The sequence below is a fragment of the Pan paniscus genome, chromosome 2 (assembly GCF_029289425.2).
Source record: "Pan paniscus chromosome 2, NHGRI_mPanPan1-v2.0_pri, whole genome shotgun sequence".
Lineage (NCBI taxonomy): Eukaryota > Metazoa > Chordata > Mammalia > Primates > Hominidae > Pan > Pan paniscus.
This window is the reverse complement of record NC_085926.1, coordinates 131,481,383-131,500,591: the sequence shown is the minus strand read 5'-3', so window position 1 is coordinate 131,500,591 and position 19,209 is coordinate 131,481,383. Positions and strand designations below refer to the sequence as shown.

General features: G+C 44.5%; 1 long non-coding RNA gene across 1 annotated transcript; it reads left to right on the top strand.

Annotated features, from left to right (window-relative positions):
* Nucleotides 1–1,735: 1,735 nt before the first annotated feature.
* LOC134730046 (uncharacterized) lies at nucleotides 1,736–12,146 on the top strand. The gene is made up of 2 exons (XR_010111653.1): nucleotides 1,736–7,333; nucleotides 7,519–12,146. It is a non-coding gene; the product is annotated as an uncharacterized LOC134730046 (long non-coding RNA).
* Nucleotides 12,147–19,209: the final 7,063 nt, after the last annotated feature.

Genomic DNA, 19,209 nt, shown 5'->3' with positions numbered 1-19,209 from the left:
GATTTGCATATATTGAACCAGCCTTGCATCCTAGGGATAAAGCCCACTTGATCATGGTGGATAAGCTTTTGGATGTGCTGCTGGATTCAGTTTGCCAGTATTTTATTGAGGATTTTTGCATCAATGTTCATCAAGGATATTGGTCTAAAATTCTCTTTTTTGGTTGTGTCTCTGCCCGGCTTTGGTATCAGGATGATGCTGGCCTCATAAAATGAGTTGAGGAGGATTCCCTCTTTTTCTATTGATTGGAATAGTTTTAGAAGGAATGGTACCAGTTCCTCCTTCTACCTCTGGTAGAATTCGGCTGTGAATCCATCTGGTCCTGGACTCTTTTTGGTTGGTAAGCTATTGATTATTGCCACAATTTCAGAGACTGTTATTGGTCTATTCAGAGATTCAACTTCTTCCTGGTTTAGTCTTGGGAGGGTGTATGTGTCGAGGAATTTATCCATTTCTGCTAGATTTTCTAGTTTATTTGCGTAGAGGTGTTTGTAGTATTCTCTGACGGTAGTTTGTATTTCTGTGGGATCGGTGGTGATATCCCCTTTATCATTTTTTATTGCGTCTATTTGATTCTTCTCTCTTTTTTTCTTTATTAGTCTTGCTAGCAGTCTATCAATTTTGTTGATCCTTTCAAAAAACCAGCTCCTGGATTCATTAATTTTTTGAAGGGTTTTTTTGTCTCTGTTTCCTTCAGTTCTGCTCTGATTTTAGTTATTTCTTGCCTTCTGCTAGCTTTTGAATGTGTTTGCTCTTGCTTTTCTAGTTCTTTTAATTGTGATGTTAGGGTGTCAATTTTGGATCTTTCCTGCTTTCTCTTGTGGGCATTTAGTGCTATAAATTTCCCTCTACACACTGCTTTGAATGTGTCCCAGAGATTCTGGTATGTTGCATCTTTGTTCTCGTTGGTTTCAAAGAACATCTTTATTTCTGCCTTCATTTCATTATGTACTGAGTAGTCATTCAGGAGCAGGTTGTTCAGTTTCCATGTAGTTGAGTGGTTTTGAGTGAGTTTCTTAATCCTGAGTTCTAGTTTGATTGCACTGTGGTCTGAGAGACAGTTTGTTATAATTTCTGTTCTTTTACATTTGCTGAGGAGAGCTTTACTTCCAACTATGTGGTCAATTTTGGAATAGGTGTGGTGTGGTGCTGAAAAAAATGTATATTCTGTTGATTTGGGGTGGAGAGTTCTGTAGATGTCTATTAGGTCCGCTTGGTGCAGAGCTGAGTTCAATTCCTGGGTATCCTTGTTAACTTTCTGTCTCGTTGATCTGTCTAATGTTGATAGTGGGGTGTTAAAGTCCCCCATTATTAATGTGTGGGAGTCTAAGTCTCTTTGTAGGTCACTCAGGACTTGCTTTATGAATCTGGGTGCTCCTGTATTGGGTGCATATATATTTAGGATAGTTAGCTCTTCTTGTTGAATTGATCCCTTTACCATTATGTAATGGCCTTCTTTGTCTCTTTTGATCTTTGTTGGTTTAAAGTCTGTTTTATCAGAGACTAGGATTGCAACCCCTGCCTTTTTTTGTTTTCCATTTGCTTGGTAGATCTTCCTCCATCCTTTCGTTTTGAGCCTATGTGTGTCTCTGCACGTGAGATGGGTTTCCTGAATACAGCACACTGATGGGTCCTGACTCTTTATCCAATTTGCCAGTCTGTGTCTTTTAGTTGGAGCATTTAGTCCATTTACATTTAAAGTTAATATTGTTATGTGTGAGTTTGATCCTGTCATTATGATGTTAGCTGGTTATTTTGCTCGTTAGTTGATGCAGTTTCTTCCTAGTCTCGATGGTCTTTACATTTTGGCATGATTTTGCAGTGGCTGGTACCGGTTGTTCCTTTCCATGTTTAGCGCTTCCTTCAGGAGCTCTTTTAGGGCAGGCCTGGTGGTGACAAACTCTCTCAGCATTTGCTTGTCTGTAAAGTATTTGATTTCTCCTTCACTTATGAAGCTTAGTTTGGCAGGATATGAAATTCTGGGTTGAAAATTCTTTTCTTTAAGAATGTTGAATATTGGCCCCCACTCTCTTCTGAGTTGTACGGTTTCTGCCGAGAGATCCGCTGTTAGTCTGATGGGCTTCCCTTTGAGGGTAACCCGACCTTTCTCTCTGGCTGCCCTTAACATTTTTTCCTTCAATTCAACTTTGGTGAATCTGACAATTATGTGTCTTGGAGTTGTTCTTCTCGAGGAGTATCTTTGTGGCATTCTCTGTATTTCCTGAATCTGAATGTTGGCCTGCCTTGCTAGATTGGGGAAGTTCTCCTGGATAATATCCTGCAGAGTGTTTTCCAACTTGGTTCCATTCTCCCCGTCAGTTTCCGGTACACCAATCAGACGCAGATTTGGTCTTTTCACATAGTCCCATATTTCTTGGAGGCTTTGTTTGTTTCTTTTTATTCTTTTTTCTCTACACTTCCCTTCTCACTTCATGTCATTCATTTGATCTTCCATCACTGATACCCTTTCTTCCAGTTGATCGCATCAGCTCCTGAGGCTTCTGCATTCTTCACGTAGTTCTCGAGCCTTGGCTTTCAGCTCCATCAGCTCCTTTAAGCACTTCTCTGTATTGGTTATTCTAGTTATACATTCGTCTAAAGTTTTTTCAAAGTTTTCAACTTCTTTGCCTTTGGTTTGAATTTCCTCCTGCAGCTCAGAGTAGTTTGATTGTCTGAAGCCTTCTTCTCTCAACTCATCAAAGTCATTCTCCATCCAGCTTTGTTCCATTGCTGGTGAGGAACTGCGTTCCTTTGGAGGAGGAGAGGCGCTCTGCTTTTTAGAGTTTCCAGTTTTTCTGCTCTGTTTTTTCCTCATCTTTGTGGTTTTATCTACTTTTGGTCTTTGATGATGGTGATGTACAGATGGGTTTTTGGTGTGGATGGCCTTTCTGTTTGTTAGTTTTCCTTCTAACAGATGGGACCCTCAGCTGCAGGTCTGTTGGAGTTTGCTAGAGGTCCACTGCAGACCCTGTTTGCCTGGGTATCAGCAGCAGTGTCTGCAGAACTGCAGATTTTTGCGATCCGCGAATGCTGCTGTGTGATCGTTCCTCTGGAAGTTTTGTCTCAGAGGAGTACCCGGCCGTGTGAGGTGTCAGTCTGCCCCTGCTGGGGGGTGTCTCCCAGTTAGGCTGCTCAGGGGTCAGGGGTCAGGGACCCACTTGAGGAGGCAGTCTGCCCGTTCTCAGATCTCCAGCTGCATGCTGGGAAAACCACTGCTCTCCTCAAAGCTGTCAGACAGGGCCATTGAAGTCTGCAGAGGTTACTGCTGTCTTTTTGTTTCTCTGTGCCCTGCCCCCAGAGGTGGAGCCTACAGAGGTAGGCAGGCCTCTTTGAACTGTGGTGGGCTCCACCCAGTTCGAGCTTCCCAGCTGCTTTGTTTACCTAAGCGAGCCTGGGCAATGGCGGGCGCCCCTCCCCCAGCCTCGCTGCTGCCTTGCAGTTTGATCTCAGACTGCTGTGCTAGCAATCAGCGAGACTCCGTGGGCGTAGGACCCTCCAAGCCAGGTGCAGGATATAATCTCCTGGTGTGCCGTTTCCTAAGCCTGTCGGAAAAGCGCAGTATTTGGGTGGGAGTGGCCCGATTTTCCAGGTGCCATCTGTCACCCCTTTCCTTGACCAGGAAAGGGAACTCCCTTGTGCTTCCTGAGTGAGGCAATGCCTCGCCTTGCTTCGGCTGGTGCACGGTGTGCTGCACCCACTGTCCTGTGCCCACTGTCTGGCACTCCCTAGTGAGATGAACCTGGTACCTCAGATGGAAATGCAGAAATCACCCATCTTCTGCATCGCTCACGCTGGCAGCTGTAGAACGGAGCTGTTCCTGTTCGGCCACCTTGGCTCCTCTGGTTTTTGTTTTTTAAAAATTTTTTGTAGCCATTTCCAGGAATCTTAATGACTTCAATGTCCTTAAAGCTCATAACATGGCTTTACTATCACCAGATTAATTTTTTTTTTTTTTTTTTTTGAGATGGGGTCTCACTCTGTCAGCCAGGCTGGAGTGCAGTGGTGGGATCACAGCTCACTGCAGCCTCGAACTCCTGGGCTCAAGTGATTTTCCCGCCTCAGTCTCCTGAGTAGCTGGGATTACAGGTGTGTGCCACCATGCCCTACTAATTTTATTTTTTGTAGAGATGAAGTCTTGCTACGTTGCCCTGGCTGGTCTTGGACTCCTAGGCTCAAGTGATCCTCCTACCTCAAGCCTCCTAAAACGCTGGGATTATAGGTGTGAGCCACCACTCCTGGTTAAATTTCTTTTTTTAAAATTTAAAACATGTTATGGGAGAAGAAGAAGAGAAATTCTCTTCACCTCTTCTTAAGGGGAGTGGCTAGTGCATGCAGGGATGTGAGAAATTAATGGCAGCCAAGTTTGGAAAGTTGGGCAGGACAAAAGCTGGTGATACTGATTTTTGATGGGAAAAACAGTTGAGGTCTAGGGGCATGGCATGCCTCTAGAGGCCTGCAGCCTTGTGCAGTTGCCCAGGACTCTGCTCTCAGAAACGGCAGGATTGCTCTTGGACACTCAATTAAATGCTCTGTTGTCAGCCATCTTTAAATTCTTGATAATTTTTTAACAAGGGGGCCGGGCGCAGTGGCTCACGCTTGTAATCCCAGCACTTTGGGAGGCCGAGGTGGGCAGATCATGGGGTTGGGAGATAGAGACCATCCTGGCTAACACACGGTGAAACCCCGTCTCTACTAAAAATAAAAAAAATAAAAAAATAAAAATTAGCCGGGCGTGGTGGCAGGTGCCTGTAGTCCCAGCTACTGGGAAGGCTGAGGCAGGAGAATTAGCGTGAACCCGGGAGGCGGAGCTTGCAGTGAGCTGGTATTGCACCACTGCACTCCAGCCTGGGTGACAGAGTGAAACTCCATCTCAAAAAAAAAAAAAAATTTTTTTTTTTAACAAGGTGCCCTGCATTTACATTTTGCACTGGGCCCTGAGAACATGATCATAGCTCTCTTATTCCAAGCCTCTTCACAAGGAAGATTTTTCCATTCCTTTAGAAAAGTGGAGGAAGGGAAAGACAAGGAGAAAAAGAAAGTATTTAAAAGTCCTTAACAGAAGAGTGGTGGGCTGGGAGTGAGGGGCAGGGCCCTATTTTTAGCAACCATTGCTCCAGGTTAGAACAGAGACAGTTGAGAAGTGTCGTTCTATTTACTGGATATTGACAAAAAACTTCTGGCTAAGAAGAGTGGTGTTACTGAAATGGGATTCTGAAGTCTTATAAGTTTACTTAGCCTTTCTAAGTCTCTTGTTTCCTCCTCTAAAACAGTATATTAACCCTACAGCATGTTGGTGAGGATTAAGTGTTGGTAAAGATTAATACAGAAATCTATTTATTTATTTATTTTTTTTGAGACAGGGTCTTGTTTTGTCACCTACGCTGGAGTGCAGTGGCGCAATCACAGCTCACTGCATCCTTGACCTCTAGGGCTCAAGCAGTCCTCCCACCTTGGCCTCCCAAAGTGCTGGGATTACCAGCATGAACAACTGCTCCTGGTCTGACTTCAAAGGAAATGATATGTCCTCTTTAAAGGAAATGATATGTGTATGGTTCCTGGCACGTAGCAGTTACTAACACAGATTCTTGTTCATCTATGGTCTTTGAAAGCTGGACTCTGGGAAGTCCATTCAATCGTTCGCTAAGTATTTACACATTAAGGGCCTACTAAAGTCACTGTGGTAGGCCCTGGAGGATCATGGAGCTTACATCATAAAAAGAAAGGCCCAGTTGACAACCTCAAGGAGCTAACCCTCAAGTAGAGGTCATGAAACCAATGTATACATAATAGTGAGTTGGTTCATTCAATACATATTTATTAAGCACTAGAAAGATGAATAAGACACAGTCCCCACACTGAAGCCCACAGGCTGATAGGGAAGACACATTCCCCCAAATAATTATTCAAAGAAACTAGTGCTAATACAGGGATAAAAGCACTAGTGAAACTTTACTGAGAGGTTAGCTGTGTGGCAACTGATATTCACTATGACTCTTTGGTGTAGGTTTTATCATTGTCACTGCCATTTTTATAGATGAAGCAGACGTGATTTAGATAATTTATTTGCTTGAAATCAAGCAGCTTGCAAATGGTGGAGCTGGGATTGAATCCAGGGCTTTCTGTCTCCAAAAGCTATATATGTTATTATGTTGTGTGTGTGTGTGTGTGTGTGTGTGTGTGTGTGTAATGCAAATAGATGGTATATATATTTCCATACTAAATGTGTTTCTACAAATGCATCTCACAGAAGAAGAATCAACCCATTCTGCTCAGGTAAATGGGGAAGGAAGCCCAGAGGGAGTGGCTTATGAATGAGTATAAAACAATTAGGACTTCAGCAGGCAGAGAAAGAGGGAAGTAAATTCCAGGAAGAAAAAACATAACGTGCAAATATGTGAAGTTATGAAAATCCAGAGTGAGTACTTCAAAGAACAACAAGTGGGGCTGGGAATGGGGTGGCTCATACCTGTAATCCCAGCACTTTGGGAGGCCAAGGTGCGAGGATCACTTGAAGCCAGGAGTTCAAGACCGGCCTGAGTAAAAAATAAAAAATTTTTTAAAAAAAGATTGTTTTGGAGCATCGAAGGAAAGAAAGTTCGTAAAACTTTATTTGGGAGATTCTGCAAGGCCTTCATATGGATTTTAAAGGATATGGAAGAGTTCCAAGGCCAAGTTCGGAAAGAAGACATGTTAGAGGAAATAAAAATCACTAGAAAAGCCATAATGTGGGAAAATAAGAGATCTGTTAGAGGATGAAGGAGTAGAAAAATTTTGAATGAAGTGTAGTCATGAGTGGTAAGTCTGAATAAGCCATGCTTAGAAATAATTTTGAATGCCAAGGCAAAGCCACATCTGTTTCATTTGACAGGCAGAGGTGAGGTCACAGTTGGCCTGAAGTGAAAAACCCAAATTCTTGCAGGGACTAGACAAGATTAGTGGTCTGGGCATAAAAATAATCAGGAGGCAACCATGACCCAACTCCAGCTCACACCACTCAAGAATACAGTCACGTGGCCAGAACCTTTGATTTTTCAAAAGAAGCAAAACAACAAAAATCCAAAAGCTTAGGTAAAATCTCATAATTTAAAATTTTTAGCAACTACTTAAAAATGGGTGCAGGTGGAACAAAACTTGTCTAAGTGCCAGATGAGGCCCCTGGGTAGCTACAGAAATGTCTGTTCTCCCCAGGTGTCTGCAGGACTAAGCTGTGGTGTGGAGGGCCGCTGGGCAGAGGTGTTACAGGGAGGATCAGAGAAAGCTCCAGCAAAAGGCTTCTGCTGCTCTAACTTTCTTTCTATCCTGATGAAGAAACCCAAAAGCATTCCTCTCTGAGGTATTTGCATTTTTGGAATTTCTTTCTATTTTTATCTTTTGGAATCCTCCCTAGCACTGGTTTGCTGGGGAACTATGAACTGGGCCTGGCAGCTTGTGTTAGGCTGTTTTTGCATTGCTATAAAGAAATACTTGAGACTGGGTGGTTTATAGTAAAAGAAGTTTAACTGGCTCATGTTTCTGCAGGCTATACAGGAAGCATTGTGCTGGCATCAGGACTCAGCTTCTGGGGAGGCCTCAGGGAGATTTTATTCTCAGCAGAAGGCAAAGCAAGGAGCTTGCATGTCACACAGCAAACACAGGAGCAAGAGAGAGTAGGGGAGGTGCCACGCACTTTAGACAACCTGACCCAACACCTCCCACCAGGCCCCTCCTCCAACACTGGGGATTACATTTCAACATGAGATTTGGCAGGTACACAGATCCAAACCATATCACAGCTGGTTTTCACTTTTCAGGCTTCCGAACAGAAAAGTCTTATATAACCCATCTCTTTTCAATGGTTAGTTGCTTGTCCCAAGAGTGAAGACTCTTATAAGCATTGTGTGTGTGTGTGTGTGTGTGTGTGTGTGTGTGTGGTGTAGGAGCAGGGGAGAGAGAGGGAGAAAAAGAGGGAGAGACAGCTTCCTTCTCCTGAAGGACTTTCTCAAGATTAACAGCATATTCTGTGGCCTGAGCTTTCTGAACCTGGCAGGAGCTGACTCTTACGGGAACAGAACTCTGCCTGTCATAGTCTCAGGTTGGGCCACTGACTTAGCTCATAATCTTAACTGACTACCTTAGATATAGAGGCTATTAGCAAACCATTGTAGAGGAAAATGTTCCTTTATATTATGCCTGTGAACCTCCATGCACTGGGATGAGAGGTAACATAGGGGAAGAAATATTAGAATCCGTGGAGCTAGAATAGAATGCTTTATTTACTGGATTACCTTGGTAAAGTCACCTCACCTCTCTGTGCCTTATTTCCTACAAGCATAAAAGCTAGCCAGAAATATTCACCTCACAGAGGTATTATGAAGATTCTATGAGATCATGGACACAGAAGTGCCTGACACCTGGTTATGCTGGATCAGAGAGAAAAGAATGAAGAAATTGGAGCTAAGGAGATGTGGATTTAAATCTTGACTCCACGACTTATAACGACAACTACCATGAATTCAGTAATTTCTATGTACCAGGCTCTGTGCATTATCTTTTTTTTTTTTTTTTTTTTTTAGATGGAGTTTCGCTCTTTCGCCCAGGCTGGAGTGCAGTGGCATGATCTTGGCTCACTGCAACCTCCGCCTTCCAGTTTCAAGCAATTCTTCTGCCTCAGCCTCCCAAGCAGTTAGGACTATAGGCACCCGCCACCACGCCCAGCTAATTTTTGTATTTTTAGTAGAGACGGGGTTTCACCATGTTGGCTATGCTGGTCTCGAACTCCTGACCTCGTGATCTGCCCGCCTTGGCCTCCCAAAGTGCTGGGATTACAGGCGTGAGCCACTGTGCCCGGCCCTCTGTGCATTATCTTTAAAGTCCTTGCAACGAGATAAATCGGCGGGCAGGGCTGGCGGGTCTGTGAGCGCGGCCCGGGCCGGACATGGCGGCGCTCTACGCCTGCACCAAGTGCCACCAGCGCTTCCCCTTCGAGGTGCTGTCTCAGGGGCAGCAGCTGTGCAAGGAATGTCGGATTGCACACCCTCTTGTGAAGTGCACCTACTGCAGGACTGAGTACCAGCAGGAGAGTAAAACCAATACAATATGCAAGAAATGTGCTCAGAACGTGCAGTTGTATGGAACGAGAAATTAAGGTGGACTGTGTTAAAAACACATTTAATAGGCTGGGCGTGGTGGCTCATGCCTGTAATCCCAGCACTTTGGGAGGGCGAGGCAAGAATCATGAGGTCAGGAGATCAAGACTATCGTGGCTAACACGGTGAAACCGCGTCTCTACTGAAAATACAAAAAATTAGCCAGGCGTGGTGGCATGCGCCTGTAGTCCCAGCTACTCGGGAGGCTGGGGCAGAAGAATCACTTGAACCCAGGAGGCAGAGGTTGCAGTGAGCTGAGATCATGCCACTGCACTCCAGCCTGGGTGAGAGAGCAAGACTCCATCTCAAAAAAAAAAACAAAACAAACAAACAAAAAAAACCACATGTAACAAAGAAAGATTTCTCAGTTTCTTTCCTGGTTCTATTATTGACCTTAAAGAAGATATTCATATTTTGTTTTCTTCATTCATAAAATGTGGACCATTATATTCTAACATTTCACGAGAATATGAATTACAGTCATCACGTAAGTGAAATGGTGATTGCCAGAATTCTATGGAATCCTGTAAAGGAGAGATTGTAACTTAAGCAAGATGGAGTGGCATTACCAGTTTTACTATCTGGCTCTTTAAATGTTTCTATCTGTTGAAATTCAAGATTACAAGATTACGTTAGAGGGAAGCTCTACGTGGAAGGGTGTACCTTGATAGAATCAAAATGATTTAGAGTTTGGTCATATTACTCTCTTGCTTAAAATCCTCCACGGGTTTCCAGTTGTGCTTAGAATAAAACTGAAATCCCTTCTATGGCCTGCAAGGCCCATACCCAGCTCTCAGTCTCATCTTGCATCATGCTTTCTACCTCTCACCTTGCTCCAGCCATCCTGGCCACCACCCTGTAGTCTTTCTGACATGCGGATCTCACTCCGACCTTTGCACTGTCTGTCCTTGTGCCTAATGCACCTTTCTCTAGAGTCTCATAACTGGCTCATCATGTCAGGTCTCAGCTCAGGTACCACCTGCTCACAGTGACCTTTTACTGACTCCCTTAGTCATTATTTATCATACCATTTTATTGTCTTCATAGCATCTCACACATTGAAAACTAGTCTTGCTTATTTGGTTACATATTTGTCCACCCCGACTAGAATGTGAGCTCTTTGTCCATCTCATTCTCTGCTTTATTTCCAGTGGCCTGGCACATAGTAGCTGCTCAATAAGTATTTGTTGAATAAAAGATGGCAGTTGAGAAACTCTTTTTCAGTGACCAGAGGTGCTTTTAAGAGGTGCGTGGGCTCAAGGGCTGACTCTTGCTTACCAAATTCATTAACTTACAATGGAAGGATATAACTTTCCATTGACCAGGATACTCCTGCCTGCCAACCAGGACACCTCTTCCCTGTATCAAGATACTGAAGAATCTTAATTAGTAATCAGGAGGTAGCACAAGCAGCAGTCCCCCAAACCTGGGTCCCATCCGACTCCTGGGGCTAGCTGAATGACCCTGGCTACTTAGCCGCATTATGCATCACTTTCTTCATCTTTCTCCATGGGAATAACAATAGTTATTGTCTCACAAAGACATGTCTCACAAAGACATGGGGAAATGTAATTCAGATAGGTATATAAAACAATATTGAACCTGGCACATAATATAACTCAGAAAAATAAATAAATAAAATAAAATCCTTGCAACAACTCAGCATGAATGAAAGAATCATGATTATTATCCTCATTTTACAAATGAGGAAACTGAGGCACAGAGAGGTTAAAATAACTTGCCCAAGGCTTCACACAGGTAAGTGGTGAAGCCAGCCTATCTGATTCCAGAGCTTGTACTTTCTAGCTATGTAATTTAGTATAAGCCCCATAAGTTTTCTTATCCTCAGTTTCTACAGCTATAAAATGAGGGCAACTTTGTGAGGATTAAGAATAATGTATATAGGCTGGGCGTGGTGGCTCATGCCTGTAATCATAGCACTTTGTGAGGCTGAAGTGGGCAAATCACTTGAGATCAGGAGTTCGAAATCAGCCTGGCCAACATGGTGAAACCCTGTCTCTACTAAAAATACAAAAATTAGCCAGGTGTAATGGTGCATGCCTGTGATCCCAGCTAGTTGGGAGGCTGAGGCAGAATTGCTTGAATCTGGGACACGGAGGTTGCATTGAGACAAGATCGTGCCATTGCACTCCAGCCTGGGTGACAGAGTGAGACTCCATCTCAAAAAAAAAAAAGAAAAAAAGGAAAAGAAAATTTAAGAATAATGTATATAAAATGACTGTCACGGCAGTTCCTGATATTTCATAGATATTAACTATTTTTACTAACTCCTCAGTGTTACAGATTGAATTGCATTCCCTTGAAAGATGTTGAAGTTCTAACCCCTAGTGCCTGTGAATGTGACCTTATTTGGAAATGGGGTCCTTGCAGATGATTAAGTGAAGATGAAGACATTAGGGTGGAAAGTTTGGACTCAGAGACAGAGATGCACACAAGGAAAAGGCCATGTGAAGATGAAGAGATTGGAGTGACGTACCAACAAGCCAAGGAACAACAAAGATCGCCACCAAAACACCAGAGGCAAGGAGAGAGGCCGGGAACAGATTCTCCCTCATAGCCCTTCGAAGGATCCAAGCCCGTGACACCTTAATTTTGGACTTCTACTCTCCAGAGCTGTGAGAGGATACATTTCTGTAATTTTAAGCCACCCAGTTTACGGACTTTGTTATGGCAGCCTTGGGAAGCAAATGCACTCAGTACATGTTAATTTGTATCTTACCTACTTTGTACTTGCAAGGTGTCTCTGGGTCTCTGGTGTACACCAGGGCCTGCCCTTGAGCATGCTGGGGTGCTCAGCACGGGGGTAGCCCTGCAGCCTGACTCTCTGTAGACAGATCAGGATCGGTCTAACATGGAATTATGAAGTGGAGCCAGGGTCAGCTTTGGGCCACACCTGCCTTCTGTGCCAGCCTTGGATTATGTTCAAATTCATCTCATGCTACCCCAGCAGAAAAGAGTGTCTTCAATAAATTCACTCAAAAGGAGGTACCAGTGAAGAAATTGTCCCTCCCAAGTGAATGAGTCACACCCAAATGCTAAGATCTGATTCCTTGGTGCCTGGTTGGAAAAGATTTTGGGGTCAAGGAGGGGCCCACCCAGACTCCCACACCCGCGTGCCCTGTAGGCCATGCACCCCGCGTACTGTTCTCTGCACAGATCTCATGCTGCCAGACATCAGGGATCTTTTCTAGCAGAGAAGGCTATGTAAGCAGCCCAGGTAAGCACCTCAGGCCTTCAGGGAAATAAGGGCCACCTCAGACAGCATTTGGAAATAGAGAGGTTAGAGGACCCAAGGGAGTCCAAGGGACTTATGGTTAAAGCTTGGAAAACAATTAGAGTTGGAATGCTCACCCAGCAGCAGCCAGGGGACCTGCCCAGCACTGCTCTCCAGAAACTCCAGGAGCAAAATTCTGTTAGGCTGATTTTCAGGAAAGGAAAAGAAATCCCCAAACAGAAAGATCATCACAGCTGTCTAAAACAGGGTAGATTGGGCGCAGTGGCTCACACCTGTAATCCTAGCACTTTGGGAGGCTGAGGCTGGAGGATTGCTTGAGTCCAGGAGTTTGAGACCAGCTTGAAGAACACAGGGAGACCGCATCTCTGAAAAAATTAAAAAATTAGCTGGGCATGGTGGTGCACACCTGTAGTCCCAGCTACTTGGAAGGCTGAGGTGGGAGGATCACTTGGACACGGGAGCTTGAGGCTTCAGTGAGCTGTGATCACACCACTGCACTCCAGCTTGGATGACAGAGTGATACCCTGTCACACACACACACACACAAAAGGTAGATCCACTACACGATGTATCCATGTGACAAAATTACACTTGTACCCCATAAAAGTTTTTTTTTGTTTTTTAAATTTTAATTATTGTTTACCCCATACATTTATATAAAATACACACAACGGGGTGGAGAACATGATCCACTAATGTCCCCTGCTTCTGTTGGGGTATAACAAACAACCTGTATAAGATATCTCTTGTTGGCCAGGCGCGGTGGCTCACGCCTGTAATCCCAGCACTCTGGGAGGTCAAGGCAGGCGGATCACCTGAGGTCAGGAGTTCGAGATCAGCCTGGCCAACATGGTGAAACCCCCGTCTCTGCTAAAAATACAAAAAAAAAAAAAAAATTAGCTGTGGTGGCGTGCACCTGTAATCCCAGCTACTTGGGAGGCTGAGGCCGGAGAATTGCTTGAACCTGGGAGGTGGAAGTTTCAGTGAGCTGAGATTGTGCCACTGCACTCCAGCATGGACAAGAGAGCAGGGTGCCATCTCGAGAAAAAAAAAATCTATTATTGTTGTTTAATAAATTATCCCAAATTTAGCAGCTTAAAATAATACATCACAGGGACAGGATTCCATAATCAGCTTAGGCAAGTGGTTCTAGCTCAGAAGCTCTCCTGAGGTTGCAGTTGAGCTTCAGCTGGGACTGCAGGCAGCTCAGGGCTTGGCTGGGGCTGGAGGATTTGCTCCCAAGATGGTGTCCTCACATGACTGTGTGTAGGAGACCTCAGTTTCTTGCTTGCTGTTGTCCAAATGTCTCATTTCCTTACCATATGGGCATATGGTGACCAACCATCCTGGTTTGTCCAGGATTGAGGGAGTTCTCAGGATGTGAGACTTTCAGTGCTGAACCAGGAAAGTCCTGCGAAGTCCTGGGAGGAGTTGGTCACACTATGTGGGCCTCTCCATGGTGCTGTTTCCAACAGGAAGAGGGATCTGAAAGAGTGACCAAGACAGAAGCCACAAGGTCTTTTATAGCCTAATCCAGGAAGTAACACACCATGCTGTATTCTATTAGTCACACAGGCCAGCTCTGGTACAAAGTGCAAAGGGCTTATAAAGTGGTGTGAATATCAGGAGGTGGGGACCACTGGGGCCATCTTGGAGGCTGGCTGCCACATTACCCCCAAACCTAGGCTTAAAACAACAATCATTTTAGTATCCCTCATATCTGTGGGTTAACAGGACTCAGCTTGGCAATTCTTCTGCTCTCCATGATATTGGTTGAAGCTGTAGTCAACTAGGGTTCAACATGGCTGGAATCCAAAATGACTCACTTGCCAGGCTGGCAGTTGGTGCTGGCTATTGGCCTGGAGCTCAGCTGAGGCTGTCAGCAGGAGAGTCTTGGTTCTCCTCCATGTGGTCTTTCCACATGGAATAGGCTGGTAATGAGAGAGAACATCCCATGTACCCCTGAACTTAAAAGTTGAAGGAAGGCTGGGCGCAGTGGCTTGTGCCTGTAATCCCAGCAATTTGGGAGGCTGAGGTGGGCAGATCACTTGAGGTCAGGAGTTCGAGACCAGCCTGGCCAATATGGTGAAACTCCATTTCTACTTAAAATACAAAAATTAGCCAGGTGTGGTGGCACGTGCCTGTAATCCCACCTACTCGGAAGGCCGGGGCAGGAGAATCCCTTGAACCCAGGAGGCGGAGGTTGCAGTGAGCCAAGATCATGCCATTGCACTCCAGCCTGGGTGTCACAGCAAGACTCCGTCTCAAAAAAAAAGTTGAAGGGAAAAAAAAAAAAAAGAACACCCCAAGGACAGGCACTGTAAGAGGAAGGAAACAGAAGCTACCAGTCTTCCTGAGGCCTGAGATTCAGATGTCCTTGAACATCTTATGATGCGTTCTATGGCCAATGCAGTCACAGGCCAGTCCAGATATAAGGAGAGGGGAAATAAACACTTTCTTAAAGTGAAGAGCAGCATATATATGTGTGTGTGTATATATATGTGTATATACATATGTATATATTTGTGTGTGTACATGCATATATATACACACTACATATACATGTATTTTATATATATACACATGTACATATACATGACACACACACATATATATATGTGGAGGGGAGGAATTACTCAGGGCTACCGTACACTTTAGAGATTGCACTTTGGGATCTCTCATTGGGAAATTTACAAAATCCCCAGAGGCAGAGGGGTAGTTCAGGCACTCTCAAATTCCTAGATCTGTAACCCTTGCTTTATTTTTTAAAAAAATATGTTTTAATTAAAAAATTATGTAAGATAAAAATTACATAGGAAACTGATGTTCACTATAGAAAAATTAGAAAATACAGTTAAGCAGAAGAAAGAAGCTATCATGCCAATATCCTGAGATAATCACTGTATATTTTTGGTAGATAGCACCCTGGTATTTATTCTATGCAAAAGTAATACTTTTATTTAAAAAAAAAACTACTCTGTACATACTGTTTTGGAACCTATTGTTTTCACTTAAAATTACAGTTGGAACATCTTTTCATGACAATTCATATAGAACTACATCATTAGTTTAAAGGTTGTATAGTGTTTTATTGTATGTATGCCAACCAAGATTCTTTTTTTTTTTTTTTTTTTTTTTTTTGAGACAGAGTCTCACTCTGTCGCCAGGCTGGGGTGCAGAGGCACAATCTCGGCTCAGTGCAACCTCCGCCCCTTAGGTTCAGGCGATTCTCCTGCCTCAGCTTCCCAAGTAGCTGGGATTACAGGTGCCCACCACCATGGCTGGCTAATTTTTGTATTTTAGTACAGAAGGGGTTTCACCATGTTGGCCAGGCTGGTCTCGATCTCCTGACCTCAGGTGATCTGCCTGCCTTGGCCTCCCAAAGTGCTGGGATTACAGGTGTGAGCCACCACGCCCGGCCTATACCAACCAAGATTCTTGATTTTGACAAGAGAAGCCAATACTGGTTAAGTCGGTCGCCAAAAGAAATTTTTTGGAAGTATTTTGGATAGCCCACAGAATCTATCATATGTCAGTTAAGTGTTCCATTACCTATGGTAGTATAATAATTCACCAACCTTAGGTGGAGTAAAACAACCACCATTTCATTATGCTCATAAATTCTGTGTGCAAGAAATTCTAACAGGGCATAGCAGGGATGATGCCACAATGTCTGAGACCTCAGCTGGAAAAACTCAAACTTGGAATGACATGAAAGGCTGGGGTGTGGGGAGGGGGAATGGAATCATCTGGGAGCTTCATCCATATGTTTAGGGCCCTGGGCTGGGAGAACCTGAACCCTGGGCTGAGCTGGGACTCTTGACCAATGTACCTACATGTGGCCTCTGCATGCAGCTTGGGCTTCCTCACAGTGTGGCAGCCTCTGGGTTGTCTAACTTCCTTTTTTTTTTTTTTGAGACGGAGTTTTGCTCTTGTTGCCCAGGCTGGAGTGCAGTGGTGGAATCTTGGCTCACTGCAACCTTCGCCTCCCAGGTTCAAGTGATTCTCCTGCCTCAGCCTCCCTAGTAGCTGGGATTACAGGTGCCCACCACCATGTCTGGCTAATTTTTGTATTTTTTAGTAGAGACAGGGTTTCACCGTGTTGGCCAGGCTGGTCTCGAACTCCTGACCTCAGGTGATCTGTCCACCTCAGCCTCCCAAAGTGCTGGGATTACAGGCGTGAGCCACCACACCCAGCCTGGGTTGTCTAACTTCTTCCAAAAGGCTGCTTGGTGTTCTAGAGGCTAACATTCCAGCAAACAAAAAGGAAGATATGTGGCCTTTTGTGACCTAGGCTTGGAAGTCAATAGTGTCACTTTCACCATATTACATTGATCCAAGTGGTCATAAGTCTGCTCAGGTATGAAGGGAGGGGACATACTCTACTTCTCAATGGGAGGAGTGCCAAAGAATTTGTGGCCATGCCCTAAAGCCACCACAATTAGGGTAAGGTTAGCTGCTGTAACAAAGAGACCCCAACCTAGAGTGGTTTAATGAATACAGTTTCTTTCTCTCACACATCATAGTTCCAATGTGTGTCTCTCACACATCACACTTCTTATAGTCTAGCTTGGTAAGGCGGCTCTGAACCACAAGACATCTATGCCCCTGGAAGCTAGGCTCTACTACCAACATGGCAATCTCGAAAGTCACTCATGGTCCTTCTGTCTTTGTGGGCAAAGCCTTAGGCAGGAGTGTCTCACTCAACCACACTCAGCTCACATGCCTGTACCTTGCCTGCCAGGGAGCAGGGAGTGAGTATATCTGCCTTCTTCCTGATTCTGTAGTGAAAAGCAGGAGAGCTTCCCTACCTTAGAATTTCCCCCTAAGAGGAATGATGATCAGATACTTTATATCTTAATAAGCAGCTAATATCCAGCAGAATATGGATGTATAATATCCCAACATTGCATCCCTTATTGTTACATATTTAGGTTGTAATGTGCTATTGATAACATGATATTTGTCCTGTTGCAAGGAACATTTTTCTATAAATATCTTCGAACACTTGCAAGGTTTTTTTCCTTTAAGATAAATTCTGAGGAGTCAGGTCATAGTTTCTGATTCTGCATCTAGTCCTGTAGGATCCCATTAAAGACATCATAAACACACACACACACACACACACACACTTTTTTTAAAGTCAGGATGGCAACTCAGGAATTTCTATGAGCCTCAGAGAGAGAGTGGAGAGATCCAGCATGCACTTTCTTTTTTTTGTTGTTTTGAGACAGAGTCTCGCTCTGTTGCCCCGGCTGGAGTGCAGTGGTGTGATGTCGGCTCACTGCAACCTCTGCTTCCCGGGTTCAAGTGATTCTCCTGCATCAGCCTCCTGAGTAGCTGGGATTACAGGTGCTGGCCACCATGCCCAGCTAATTTTCGTATATTTTTAATAGAGACAGGGTTTCACCGTGTTGGCCAGGCTGGTCTCAAACTCCTGACCTCAAGTGATCCACCCACCTCGGCCTCCCAAAGTCCTGGGATTACTGGCGTGAGCCACCGCGCCCAGCCAGCATGTACTTTCAAGGGTGATCCCATGCTTAGGTGTTGGAGTCTCCATGATCAAAACCCACTCCTGTTTATGAAGCGCTGTGAGAAGGGCTTCACATATGCTATCTGTAATCTTTCCTTAAATCTGATGAGGAAGGTATTATTTTCATCAGGTTGATGGAGAAGCTGAGGTTCCAAGAGATTAAGTAACTGGTTCAAGACCCTAGAGCTGGAACTGAATTCCAAATCCATACCTTGAACCACTTCTTCCCTCTTAGAACACTTGCTCTTAGGATACTCCTGCTCAAAGCCCAGCTGCTGTATTGCTATATTGTGGGAAGCTCAAGCCACACGAAGAAGCCAGGTGGAGACATTTCAGTCAATGGCCCTAGTTGAGCTCCCAGTGAACAACCAGCCATCTGAATAAGTCATGTAGGACTTCTCAGCCCAGTTCAGCTCCCGCATGGCTGCAGCCCCAGCTGACATCACAGGGAGCAGAACTGCTCAGTCAAGCTCGGCCAATCCAAAGAGTGGTGAGAGTGAATGTGATGGTGGTTGTTTTAAGTTACTATGTTTTGGCAAGATTTGTTACACAGCAATGGATAACCAAAATGGGGAAGCTACTAATTCTTGGATGAGTCCCAGCAGAGTCTGAAGAGGAGATTCCTTTCCTGGGGGAGTGGCTGGAGTAGGGGACCTTCAATGGCCTTGATGAGTTCAGTGCACAAGGCTGGGTCTGTGTATGGTGCTTTTTCTTGTTCCCTGCCCCAGCTGGGAACAACTACATTGAGTCACAAGGCTTGGGAGGAGAAACTGTACATGAATGAGTTAACAGAAATCTGGGCAAGATTCCCAAAGTAAATAATGTTGATTCTCAGCACAAAGGAAGCATTGCCTAATGCTGCTTAAACTCACATAAACAGTCATTGCTTCATGGCTGATTTGCTATTTTTGAAATTTTCCAATTTCAAAAAAGTAGCCATAATAAGCATTATTAGAAAAAAATAACAGCACTTAGAAATGCTAAACACTGTACACAGTTGCTGAGGGGCATAAGAGGGTCCTTGTCCTTCAGGACCAGTCTTTATAGTTCTGTGCACAGGGAGTGGTGCCCAGATAACCTTGAAGCAGCCCCAGTTGGCACCTCGATCCGAAAGCAAATCCAGCTTCTCCCTCCCATTCAGAGAGCAGAGAAGGGTATTCACAAGGGCACAGGAAGGTGGTGGCTTTTTGGTCTTCATCAGCCTCCCTCATTTACTCTCCCATCTCTCACCTCTCAGTCCTTTCCAGCTAGTGGTGCTCAGATTTTAGAGCATCAAAATCATTTGGAAAGTATGT